The sequence below is a fragment of the Thermobia domestica genome, chromosome 1, assembly GCF_964235325.1.
Source record: "Thermobia domestica chromosome 1, izTheDome1.hap1.1, whole genome shotgun sequence".
Classification (NCBI taxonomy): domain Eukaryota; kingdom Metazoa; phylum Arthropoda; class Insecta; order Zygentoma; family Lepismatidae; genus Thermobia; species Thermobia domestica.
The window spans coordinates 374,276,188-374,288,987 of NC_137454.1; the positions used below are offsets into that span (position 1 = coordinate 374,276,188).

Sequence of the window (12,800 nt, forward strand, 5' to 3'; positions counted from 1 at the left end):
CTTTTCATTTCTTCCCGCTATACTCATTCCTCCTATTCTTTCATCAATATCATGCCCATGGATTTTCTCGATTGTCTTTTCATTTCTTCCCGCTATACTCATTCCTCCTATTCTTTCATCAATATAATGCCCATGGGTTTTCTCGATTGTCTTTTCATTTCTTCCCGCTATACTCATTCCTCCTATTCTTTCATCAGTATCATGCCCATGGGTTTTCTCGATTGTCTTTTCATTTCTTCCCGCTATATTCATTCCTCCTATTCTTTCATCAATATCATGCCCATGGATTTTCTCGAATGTCTTTTCATTTCTTCCCGCTATACTCGTTCCTCCAATTCTTTCATCAATATCATGCCCATGGGTTTTCTCGAATGTCTTTTCATTTCTTCCCGCTATACTCATTCCTCCTATTCTTTCATCAATATCATGCCCGTGGGTTTTCTCAAATGTCTTTTCATTTCTTCCCGCTATACTCATTCCTCCTATTCTTTCATCAATATCATGCCCGTGGGTTTTCTCAATTGTCTTTTCATTTCTTCCCGCTATACTCATTCCTCCTATTCTTTCATCAATATCATGCCCATGGGTTTTCTCGATTGTCTTTTCATTTCTTCTCGCTATACTCATTCCTCCTATCAATATCATGCCCGTGGGTTTTCTCAAATGTCTTTTCATTTCTTCCCGCTATACTCATTCCTCCTATTCTTTCATCAATATCATGCCCATGGATTTTCTCGAATGTCTTTTCATTTGTTCCCGCTATACTCATTCCTCCTATTCTTTCATCAATATCATGCCCATGGGTTTTCTCGACTGTCTTTTCATTTCTTCTCGCTATACTCATTCCTTCTATTCTTTCATCAATATCATGCCCGTGGGTTTTCTCAAATGTCTTTTCATTTCTTCCCGCTATACTCATTCCTCCTATTCTTTCATCAATATCATGCCCATGGGTTTTCTCGATTGTCTTTTCATTTCTTCCCGCTATACTCATTCCTCCTATTCTTTCATCAATATCATGACCATGGGTTTTCTCGATTGTCTTTTCATTTCTTCCCGCTATATTCATTCCTCCTATTCTTTCATCAATATCATGCCCATGGATTTTCTCGAATGTCTTTTCATTTCTTCCCGCTATACTCATTCCTCCTATTCTTTCATCAATATCATGCCCATGGATTTTCTCGAATGTCTTTTCATTTCTTCCCGCTATACTCATTCCTTCTATTCTTTCATCAATATCATGCCCATGGATTTTTCTCGATTGTCTTTTCATTTCTTCCCGCTATACTCGTTCCTCCTATTCTTTCATCAATATCATGCCCGTGGGTTTTCTCAAATGTCTTTTCATTTCTTCCCGCTATACTCATTCTTTCATCAATATCATGCCCATGGGGTTTTCTCGAATGTCTTTTCATTTCTTCCCGCTATATTCATTCCTCCTATTCTTTCATCAATATCATGCCCATGGGTTTTCTCGATTGTCTTTTCATTTCTTCCCGCTATATTCATTCCTCCTATTCTTTCATCAATATCATGCCCATGGATTTTCTCGAATGTCTTTTCATTTCTTCCCGCTATACTCATTCCTCCTATTCTTTCATCAATATCATGCCCATGGGTTTTCTCGATTGTCTTTTCATTTCTTCTCGCTATACTCATTCCTCTTATTCTTTCATCAATATCATGCCCGTGGGTTTTCTCAAATGTCTTTTCATTTCTTCCCGCTATACTCATTCCTCCTATTCTTTCATCAATATCATGCCCATGGGTTTTCTCGATTGTCTTTTCATTTCTTCCCGCTATACTCATTCCTCCTATTCTTTCATCAGTATCATGCCCATGGATTTTCTCGATTGTCTTTTCATTTCTTCCCGCTATACTCATTCCTCCTATTCTTTCATCAATATAATGCCCATGGGTTTTCTCGATTGTCTTTTCATTTCTTCCCGCTATATTCATTCCTCCTATTCTTTCATCAATATCATGCCCATGGATTTTCTCGAATGTCTTTTCATTTCTTCCCGCTATACTCATTCCTCCTATTCTTTCATCAATATCATGCCCATGGGTTTTCTCGATTGTCTTTTCATTTCTTCCCGCTATACTCATTTCTCCTATTCTTTCATCAATATCGTGCCCATGGATTTTCTCTAATTCCTTCCATTTCTTCCCACTATACTTATTTCTTCTGTTATTTCATTACCATCAAGCCCATGAGTTTCTTGAATTTCTTTCATTTCTTCTCACTATACTCATTACTCCTGTTCTTTCATCTGTCATGCTGATGAGTTTTGAATTTCTTTCATTTCTTCTCACTGTACTCATTTTACATTTCTATCATCATTATACCCAGGGTTTTCTAGAATTCCTTCCATTTCTTCCCGCTATACTTATTCGTCGTATTCTTTCAATAATACATTGCCCATACATTTTTGATTTTCTTTCATTTCTTCCCACTAAACTCAGTTCCTCTGTTTCATAATCATTCATTCACTTGTCTTTTTTAACTTGCGGATCATAACCACGGTGTGTTAAAACGTTTCAGTTGATTTTCCAAACCAAGTTCAAACAACATACACGTGATGTAAAATCAAACTAGGTAAAAGGTTATTGAAATAATCCTTGCTAATTACAATTGAAAATGATCTCCTGAATGCGCTTACCATTACTTAGTATCACCCCTTTTTGTGTAAGTGTATTACTTATTTAAATAAATCCCGTTTATGCATTTTTGTAACATATAACCATATCATTCGAAAAAACTGGTCATTTTCGTTTTATTTTTAATTTATATTTTTATTGAAAATATACTAGGTATTACACAGTAATGTAAAAATACTATTTGTAGTAATATATTTTTGTGTATAAAAATAAAATGGCATGGTTTCAATAAATTTACAGAATATTCCAGCAAGATATTACGATGTGTAAACTAAAGTTGTATTTATATGAAGAATATTGTCTTCTACGACTTACAAACTTTAATTTTACGTGGACGCATATAGATATAATTAATTAACAGATGTTGTTTCGTATTCATTAGTAAAGAATTCTGAGCTTCTCGATATAGTCGAAACAGTAATATAACTAAATCTAATGAATATTTATTTATTAGTTGTCCTAAATATAATGCATTGCCAGTCTCTGCTATTTACATAAGGAAGTACAATATTTCACATTTTTAAAAATCTATAATAGGATATTCCTTTCGTTTATTAACTTTATAGTTGTTTGTTTTTTTAAAAAAAATAAAGCATTTTCCTTGTAAACACTGTGTACTCGCGTCCATATGTGCCATATTTTGTTATATAAGCTTGTAAGAAGTGCGTCAAAGATACGAAACGTATATGCTTTTGTCTGCCATGATCCTATGTAATGAAGGTGTACAGTATTTTTTAACCCTACAGTACAGTTTTTTTTAAAAATCTAACCGCTCATCCTTTTAACAAGTTGTTTATCATTCGTGTTTAAATAAAATCGTATCATATACGAGGGCAATCCCAAAAAAAGTCTCCTCAGAAACTTTTAATACGGTTGTTGACAACACTGTTGTGGGTGGTGCCTTCTCCGCTACCACATAAGCACGCAGGCGCTTCGCTCGGATGCTCAGTCTTGGCTTGGCAGCCATTCGAAATGCAGCTCCCGATGAACGTTACCGCCAAGTGCGAAGTTCGCGCAGTTATTCGATTTTTGAACGCAAAAGGTGTTAAACCCGGTTGAAATTCGTCGCCAATTGACGGAAGTGTATGGACAGTCGTGCATGGATGTCAAAAATGTTCGCAAGTGGTGTAGAGAGTTTACAGCCGGTCGTACTGAAATCCGAGACGAGGAAAGGGGCGGGAGGCCCATCAATTGCCGACGAGACAATCGCGAAAGTTGAGGAACTCATGCGTAAAGATCGGAGGAACACTCTGGATGCTCTCTGCATTTTGGTTCCTGAGGTTTCCACAAGCACCATCCACAGGATTTTAACGGAAAAGTTGCAATATCGGAAGGTATGTGTGTGTGCAAGGGCATGGCGGCAAGCTGGTATGACATGAACATTGTAAAACTGCCACAGCGTCTACAAAAATGCATCGACCGAAATGGCGATTATGTAGAAAAATAAAGCTTTCTTCAACCTTTAAAGTGATGTAGCAATTATAGAAAATAAACGATTCTTTGTATATCTAAAAATGTAGGAGACCTTTTTTTTTGGGGGGGGGATTGCCCTCGTATATACAGGGTGTTACAGAAATGTGTCACAATAATTTGGGGACAGATTCCTCACATCAAAATAAAAAAAAAAGTTCATATGGACCAGTGCTCAAAAGTGGATAGTTTTGGAGTTATAGCGTGCCGAAAATGTGAAACAAGTGAACTTCAGAAGTTCATAGCTCCACTACTGTGGGACCTATCGTTAGTCGGGTCAAGATATCATTGAGGAATTGGTATGTGAACTATCCAACTATCTATGTTTAAGAATGCTCCACCAATTTTTAGAGAGGTAGGTGGAAAGTGATCAAGTACTCCGTAACAGCCTCTTTAAAAATGATTGCACAAGTACCGGAGGTTCTGAAAGATGGATATTTGGATAATTCACATACTAATTCCTCAGTGATGTCTTGACCCAACTATGATCGGTCCTATAGTAGTGGAACTATTGACCTTTAAGGTTCGTTTGTTCATGTTTTCGGCACCCTATAAGTAAGAAACTATGCACTTCCGAACACAGGTCCATATGAACTTCTGTTATTATTATTATTATTATTGATATGAAGAATATATTCCCAAAATATTACAAATTTTTATAACACCCTGTGTATATATAAAGGCTTAAGTTCTTTCAGTGATTTCGACAGGTAACTGTAGTGGGTGCAAGGGTGAAAAGAGAGTAAAATTAGTTATAAAGAATGTAATACTTTAATTTGTAGAAATATATTTATATGGCAAAATGAGTTAAAAGTAATACACTGCTAACAAAGAAACGGCTATCTTATAACTATTACTACATATTATCCTATTCGACCTTTCTAAATCAGATTTTCCTTCTCTTTTACATCTTTGATTGTTACAGCTGCAAATTATCTGTTATAATTATCGAAAGAAATTATCTAGTTTTTATGGAAAGGCTTTTTTTTTTTTTTTTTTTTTTTTTAAATTGATTGCTGGCAAATCACATTTTCGCACTCAAGAATGTAACTTCGTAATATGTTTCAGGCCTATATTAAAAGCATAAAACTTGAAACATGTCATAGTTGTGAAAAATGGAGTATTTTCAGTAAAAAGTGGCAATATATGTGTCTTTATGACTCTATTATTTTGTTCAAAGAAAAAGTAGGATCATACAGCATAAAGTTCTGTATAGTGCTTTTCTTTCGTCTTACGTTACAAGCTTATGTATCAACCGACTTACTTGTTCTGAGATCTTTCAAAAAATAAAGTATTTGTTCTGTGTAATTTTCCTAGTTATATATAATAATACTTCAGTGTCAGGTTAAAATATAGACGTAGTTATATATTTTGAGGCAGCGTTAATGATCGAAATGATTTATGAAATGGTTTTCTTATCCATTGCAGATAATCAACGAGGAAAATCAACTGTAACAGCAAAAATTGTAATCTGCCAAGTTCGTGTGGCTTGTTACTCAGGAATCGTTAACACCAGCGGAGAATGTGCAAGCATTCTGTCCACATTGGTGTTCTGTGAAGTAAGAGGGGCAATTGTGATCATATGGAAATAGACTTAACAGTGAAATTTGAAAAACTGTGATTTGAAGTGACGTAAACGGAACTGTACTACTTTTGTGTTGATTTTGTAGTGCTCTTTTTATATGCTTGTCCTTCTGACATATTCTTCAGATTATTTGCTGTTTACAACGTGAAAAGAAAAATGCAGGCTAGGAGCATAATGAATTTAAAAAAAGTGATGTACTATTGCAGGAATCGTGTTCTTTAAAAAAAAAAAAAAAAAAAAAAAACAAATCTCCACATAATTTGTTTTGAGTTTTAATTGCAGTCTTCATTTGTGTAGAAACCGATTATTAACTTCATGTTCCTGCTTTCGATTTATATATTTAGTTAATAATAGTAATTTTTTGCAATAATTCGTGGTGATTGTTGTAGTGTGAGATATGTGTGTTATTTTGACTATTAATATATAGATGCTTTACTATTTGACGAACCATTACGAATCATCTATCGCATTTATCGGCCTCAAATATAAATTCAGGCGTTTAATTAAGTAGTAGTTTTCTTTTTTCTCGGTAAGGATATTAATTATATACTTCTAAATTGTACCAAAAGAATTTATTAGCTCGTGTGGGTTTCACGTAATTTCGTTTTTAATTTTTTCGGCAATTTTCGCAGTACACACAGACACATACTATATATATATATATATATATATATATATATATATATATATATATATATATATATATATATATATATATATATATATAATGCAGTACTAATGATATGTAATTAGATCATCAAAATTATGCTGAAATAAGTCTTCTAACTTTAAAATGTTGGAATCTTGTTGTTTTTCTTTTAAGCAAAAAATAAAGGGGTTCTGAAGCAATTGTTTCTCAGAATTTAATTGGATCTATTAGAAATTGGGCCAGTTAAAATTTCTGTGAGAAACGACATGAAATTGCAATTAAAAGTTGTAATGTGAAATGCAAAACATTTACAGAAGGGAAATTGAGATAAAATACGGGATAACAGATTTGAAGCTGATATGTGCGAAAGAAGCGAAACATCGTGTCATAATAATAAATTAACCTTCCCAGCAAAGTCAATTTCTCTGAACTATGACAATCACCACTATTAGTTGACACAAGCCTTCCGGTGAACACACAGGTAAGTAATGAAATTTATTATACAGCTGTGTATTTTGCGTGTACATTTTGACGAAGAATGATTTGTGATCGATGAATGACAAAATTTTTCTATCCAGAACAATGGATTTTAACCTGTTAGGGGAAAGAATTGTACATGTTTTGTGTAAAATACATTGAATTCAGATATTATTTTTTTCTATTCTTTGTTCGATTAACCTGTAATGTACCACCAAACCAAGGGTTGAATGAAGGGGGGCATGAGAAATATTTTCCCCTCTCGTCACAAATTTTCTTTGCAATATATATATATATAATTTATACTTTCGTTACAAAGCACTGTGTAAAATAAATAAACGAACGTTACATATTCCTATAAAATGCTGGGAATGCAATAACAAGCTTTGTTGTTTGATTCGTTGTATAAATATCAAGACATTCTTTAAAATACAAATAAAAGAATGTCCTCTCCAGAGTATGAAAGTAAGAGCATTCTTACTAAGCTCATAAAAGTGCTACCGTCTGTAATGTTTATTATTATTAATGGGCCATGCTGAAAAGTTTTTCCCTCCTGAATGTTTTCCAGCAGGGCGGATATCTATTGAACGCCATTCTGCAATAGACATCGATCGTTCACAGGGAAGAATATACGGAAGTCACACTGAGCTAGTCTCTTCATATAAATTCCACACTGAAGCTAGCATGTCGGGTGTAACGGACTCCTCTGCTGCAACAATCCTCCGTCGCAATTTAGGCAGGCGACAGGTAGTGGTGGCACATAAACACTATCATTTCCTGGGGGCACTGTAGAAGAGCCACATCATCCTCACAATGACGACCGATCCATCGTTGGGAAAAAACAGCAATCAATTCAGTTTTTGCTACTTACTAGATTGTGATTTCTTTTTCTCCCGATCCAGTTGACGCGTGGAACTATTGCTGGAGCATTCCAACAGCAGTTTGTTTAAAACAAGTAGCAGTCGCGTGTACACAAGTGAAGTGTTTTCTATAGTGTGATATTTTCTTAATATTATTGAAACTGGAGGTGGTAGCCGATTTCGACCACTTTCGGCTTAAGTATATTATATTAAAAGATGGAGTATATTCTTGAGACGCTTTTTGATCACAGAAAACCGCTTCTTGCTTTCTAATACCGTGTTTACTTTATAGCGATCAATGTTAAAACAGGAAGTGGTTAATTTTTGTCACTTTCAGTTTAAGGGGGCAGACTACTACTATCCATTTCATAAAGATAGGCCCCTGACTTCGTGGTGCTGCCGTGACGTTCAGTCAAAACTTATATTCCATTGTCGTACCTCGTTGGAATTGCTGGAATGTTGTCTTTTCAATACTTAAGACATAAAAATTTTCTTTGTACTATGTAGTGAGAAAAAAATAAAAATTAATGAAAAAGTGCGTATTTTTGCGTACTTTTTTGGTAGATCAATGTTTATAGGACTATATCTCAGAAAAGAGATCACGTGAAATAATTTCCTGTGTACAATATGTAGATGTATCCATTAACTGTAAGTTGTGAAAAATTCAATTTTCATCACTTGATACTTTTTGTGTAATTAAAACAAATGTACGACGCTCTGATCTCCTTTACCATGGTAGGTAGAGAAACGTACAAAACACTGTTCGAAAATTCGGAAGTCTAGTGTTCCAAATATTTGAATCTATTAACAAAAAAGGTTTAGTTGGTAGAGTATTTATTTATTTTATTTTTTTTAATTTTTTACTTCAACATATTCTCTGCGTTAAGCGGTGAGCCATGTTGCAGCCCAACCTTTAAATTCCCCGCGCGTATATGAAGATACAGCATACAGTAAGTGGAAGTGCGGCACCGCTGTCGTACAGTGTTGTCGCGTTCAGGAAGCCTGTAGCGCGAAGCCTACTTCATAAAGAATGTAATAGGAAAAAGTATTTATTATAATCTTTCACATCATAAAAATAATAATAATAATGCATTACACATCTCAATGTAATCAAAATAAAACGTTGAAGTAAAACATTCAAAAACTCATCTCTTAATCTATTTACTTCATTCACTTCCGTGATGGGTTGTTGACTCATCGCTGCTCCTGCTATCTTCCTGAACACTTATTAACAATGGCTCTATTTCTACCTCAAGATCTATCAGTATACACTTTCCAGCTTAGGAACATGTTAAAGGTTAAAAAGAAATGTAGTCTTGGAAATCACGTGTTCACCCAAGTTCTGCGATGAATTCCCCTGCCGAATGTACAGTAACACAGAATGGGTCCTTTGCTTTCTTTCAACGAAAGAAAACAATGCAATGAGTAGCTGACGAGGGCTGTATTTGCGTCTAATCACGTCGCACTGATTACGTCTTCAACACTTCCCTTCGGTTCGTAGGCGTCAAAAACTTACACACGCATATATATATGGATATTCCTTTACGAGCGGCGGTATTACAAAAATAAGAAGCAAAATTTTTAGCGATAATGGAATTGCAGAACTGATGAATGACTCCGACTCAGACGGTTATGAGTTAGTAATGACATTGATTATTCTGCGCTCAGTGGGTATTCGGGAGTGAACAAGGTAGTAACTCGGTTTCAAGTGAACCTGAGGCTGCGCCGGGAAAGAGAAAAAAACGTGTCGTTCCTATTCAAAGACAGATTCTGATGTAGCTTGGAGCGATAAAATTCAAGTAAACGCAAAACCCCTGTTTAGTGGTATCCCGGGAATTGATCAAAATGCTGGGCTATCTACAGAGTATTCCGCATATAAAGTGTTTCAGCTGTTTTTACCGATGAAGTTTTATAGAAAAAAAAAAGTTGATTTTGAATTGAACGTCCTGTTCAGCAGTGAGGCTATATGAGGCGTGGACCTATTGATAAACGTGGAATCCAAACTACAAGTACGTAGCATCAGCAAGGTGAAAGGAAGTTTTTAATAAATATTAGCGTTTATTGCAGGAATGCAAATAACCACTCGCCCGGGGCGTGTGGTTCATCGGTACGGGCGAGTATTTAATATCATATGGAAGTTAAGTAAATTATTTTTATTATGTGATGTGGGCTAGTAACTTTTTTCTTGGGCGAGTAAACTTTTGTTGCTTATTTGCATCCCTGGTTTATTGTCTGATATATAAAGTTGGACTTTGCGTGGGAAAGTGCTTCGAAATGTACAACACTAAAGAGACGTACTGGGACTCCTAGATCTGAAAACAGATTTTCTGTACAGTTAAACTCAATATTACTTATCAACTAAGGTTGTGTCGTATAATAAAGTTTGTGCTTGCATTTGTTTCTGTGCAAGTGTATTTTGTACTGCGTGCAGTAAGTGAAAAACTGACAAAAAGCAACAAATTTTCGAGGACCATCACATGCAAATCCAAACAAAATAAGAGTTTGCTTTTCTAATTTTGAACACTTGGCACATTTACTGTATATCCTGTTAATTTCTAAGAAATTGGTTCAAAATTTGTGGACATAAAATTTTAAAAATATCTAAAAAGTGCCGGACAGTGTGCATGACAAGTTTAAAAACCCGTCCGGCTGAGAGTGTATAGCGCCAGGAAAATGGCAACGTAGCACTCCGAATAAACTGCGATGGGAAAGGGTGCAAAGCTGAGAAAATCATAATGTCATATTTGTGATTGTTTATCTTTTAAAACAAGTCAAAACAGTTTGGTTGAAAAAGCTACTTTAAGATCTTTCTAAAAGTTTTTTCAGATTGTAAATACACCGCAGCAATTCAGAGATAATGATGTCTCACTTTTTACTGAATAACAAGAAAATTGCTACGTGTTGAGTAATGAAATTTTCAGAACTTACAGGTAATATATGCATCTACATATCGTGCACAGGAAATTATTTCATATTATCTCCTTTCTGAGATAGAGTCCTATAAACATTGATTTACCAAAAAAGTACGAAAAAATACACACTTTTTCATCAATTTCTATTTTTTTCTCACTACACAGTACAAAGAAAATTTGTAGGTCTTAAGTATTGAAAAGACAACATTCCAACAATTCCAACGAGGTACGACAATGTAATATAAGTTTTGACTGGACGTCACGGCAGCACCGCCAAGTCAGGGGCCTATCTTTATGAAATGGATAGTAAATATTTTTCAAAAGCTAACAATTTTTCTTTTGCCTGTTTTTCGTAAGTGAAAAGAGATAATGAAAGGTAACTTACCACAATAATAGATAATGTTATTCTACAGCTGAAAATACGAATCGGAAGAATAATCAGTGTTGCCATCCATAGAAATAACAGTGTGGCCAAAATTTGAATTACCCAAAAATCTTGGTTAAGTCAGAGACTAGAAAAATAAACTCAACGGTAATTGATGACTTATCATATCATCTGTGTTCCTTGTTAACTACTTTTTAAATATTATTTGTATTTATTTTATAAAGACTTATGTAAGTTATTACAAAATAAATACAATTATTATTTAATAAGTAAGTTAACAAGTAACACAGATATCATGATAAGTCATCAATTACCGTTGAGTTTATTTTTCTAGTTTCTAATGACTTAACCAAGATTTTTGGGTAATTCAAATTTTGGCCACACTGATTATTCTTCCGATTCGTATTTTCAGGTGTAGAATAACATCTATTATTGTGGTAAGTTACCTTTCATTATCTCTTTTCACTTACGAAAAACAGGCAAAAGAAAAACTGTTAGCATTTGAAAAATATTTAGTAGTCTGCCCCCTTAAGATGTTGGTACTCTTCTTAGAACATTAAATCGTTCAAAACCACTTCTTGCTATCTGTTATCGTTTTTACTCTGTGTAGATCAATATTGAAATCTGAAGTTTGGTAGATTCAACTTCAGGTTTTCGTAGAGAGTTAAAAGGATGGAAATGAACACATATTCTTCGGACTCTTAATCGATAATAGGAAATTGCTTCACAGTTATCGTTAGAAACAAGAAATGTTTAGATTTCTACCAATGAATCAACGTTAAAAACAGGAAATGGTTGATTTCTATCACTTCCGGTTTGAATATCAACTCGATTCTCAACTTTTAAGCCTCTATATCCTGGTCAAAATTGATTGAGATCCATCAAATAGTTCTTGAGATGTTTGTCTCTTGGGCAGATTATACACGAAAAGAACAAGTACGAAGGAGGTTCAATAATTATTGTCCCCGGCATATTTAAAATACTTGAGCTGGGATGTCTGATGGGGGATATTGCAGCCTAATGTCTTAGATGCCTATATGCTAAACTTCAGAACCATAGCTGCTATATTCTTTTTTGTCATTTCAGGTGTGAGAGATAGCACCTAGCTTGAAAAATGGAGAAAACCGAACAACGAACTGTCATCAAGTACCTCCAGAAAAAGGGGTTAAGCCCAAAGGAGATTCATGAGGACATGATCAGTGTGTTGGGGCTCCTTCCTACCAGGTGGTAAGGAACTGGTGCCGCGACTTCCGTTGTGGCAGGGAAAGCTGTCAACAGGCCCCTGGTGCTGGTCCTCCAACAACAGCATGCACCCCAGAAAACACTGATGCTGTGCATGATACGATTATAGCAGACGAATCACAGTGCAACAGTTAGCAAACATCATGCAGATCTCTGTAGGCTCAGTGGAAACCATTGTGCATGAACACTTGGGATTCAGAAAGGTGGGAGCGATGGTACCCAAAATGTTATCTCGTGAACATAAGAAAGACAGAGTTCGATGCTCAAGGGCTGGTTAGGAGGTAATGGGGGCAGACCTAAAACAGTTCTGTGATAGATTTCTGACAGTTTATGGGACGTGGCTCCACAACCATCATCCCGAGTCCAAACTACAGAACATGGAGTGGCGGCACTGCAGTTCGCCTCCCCCACGCAAGTTGAAGGTGCAAGCACCAGCACGCAAGGTTATGGCCACAACTTTTTGGGGATGCGAAGGATGTGCTCCTTACTGACTACCTGGAGGTTGGACACACTATCACGGGACCAATTATGCAGACGTAATCCCCAAGTTACGCGA

General features: G+C 35.4%; 1 protein-coding gene across 1 annotated transcript in view; it reads left to right on the top strand.

Annotated features, from left to right (window-relative positions):
* Window positions 1-7,019, top strand: part of LOC145664435 (uncharacterized) — an 89,358-nt gene extending 82,339 nt beyond the window's left edge. Inside the window, exon 13 of the mRNA XM_081731121.1 lies at window positions 5,563-7,019. The gene's annotated coding sequence lies outside the window, so the exon portion shown is untranslated. The remainder of the gene's footprint in view (window positions 1-5,562) is intronic.
* The last annotated feature ends 5,781 nt before the right edge of the window (window positions 7,020-12,800 follow it).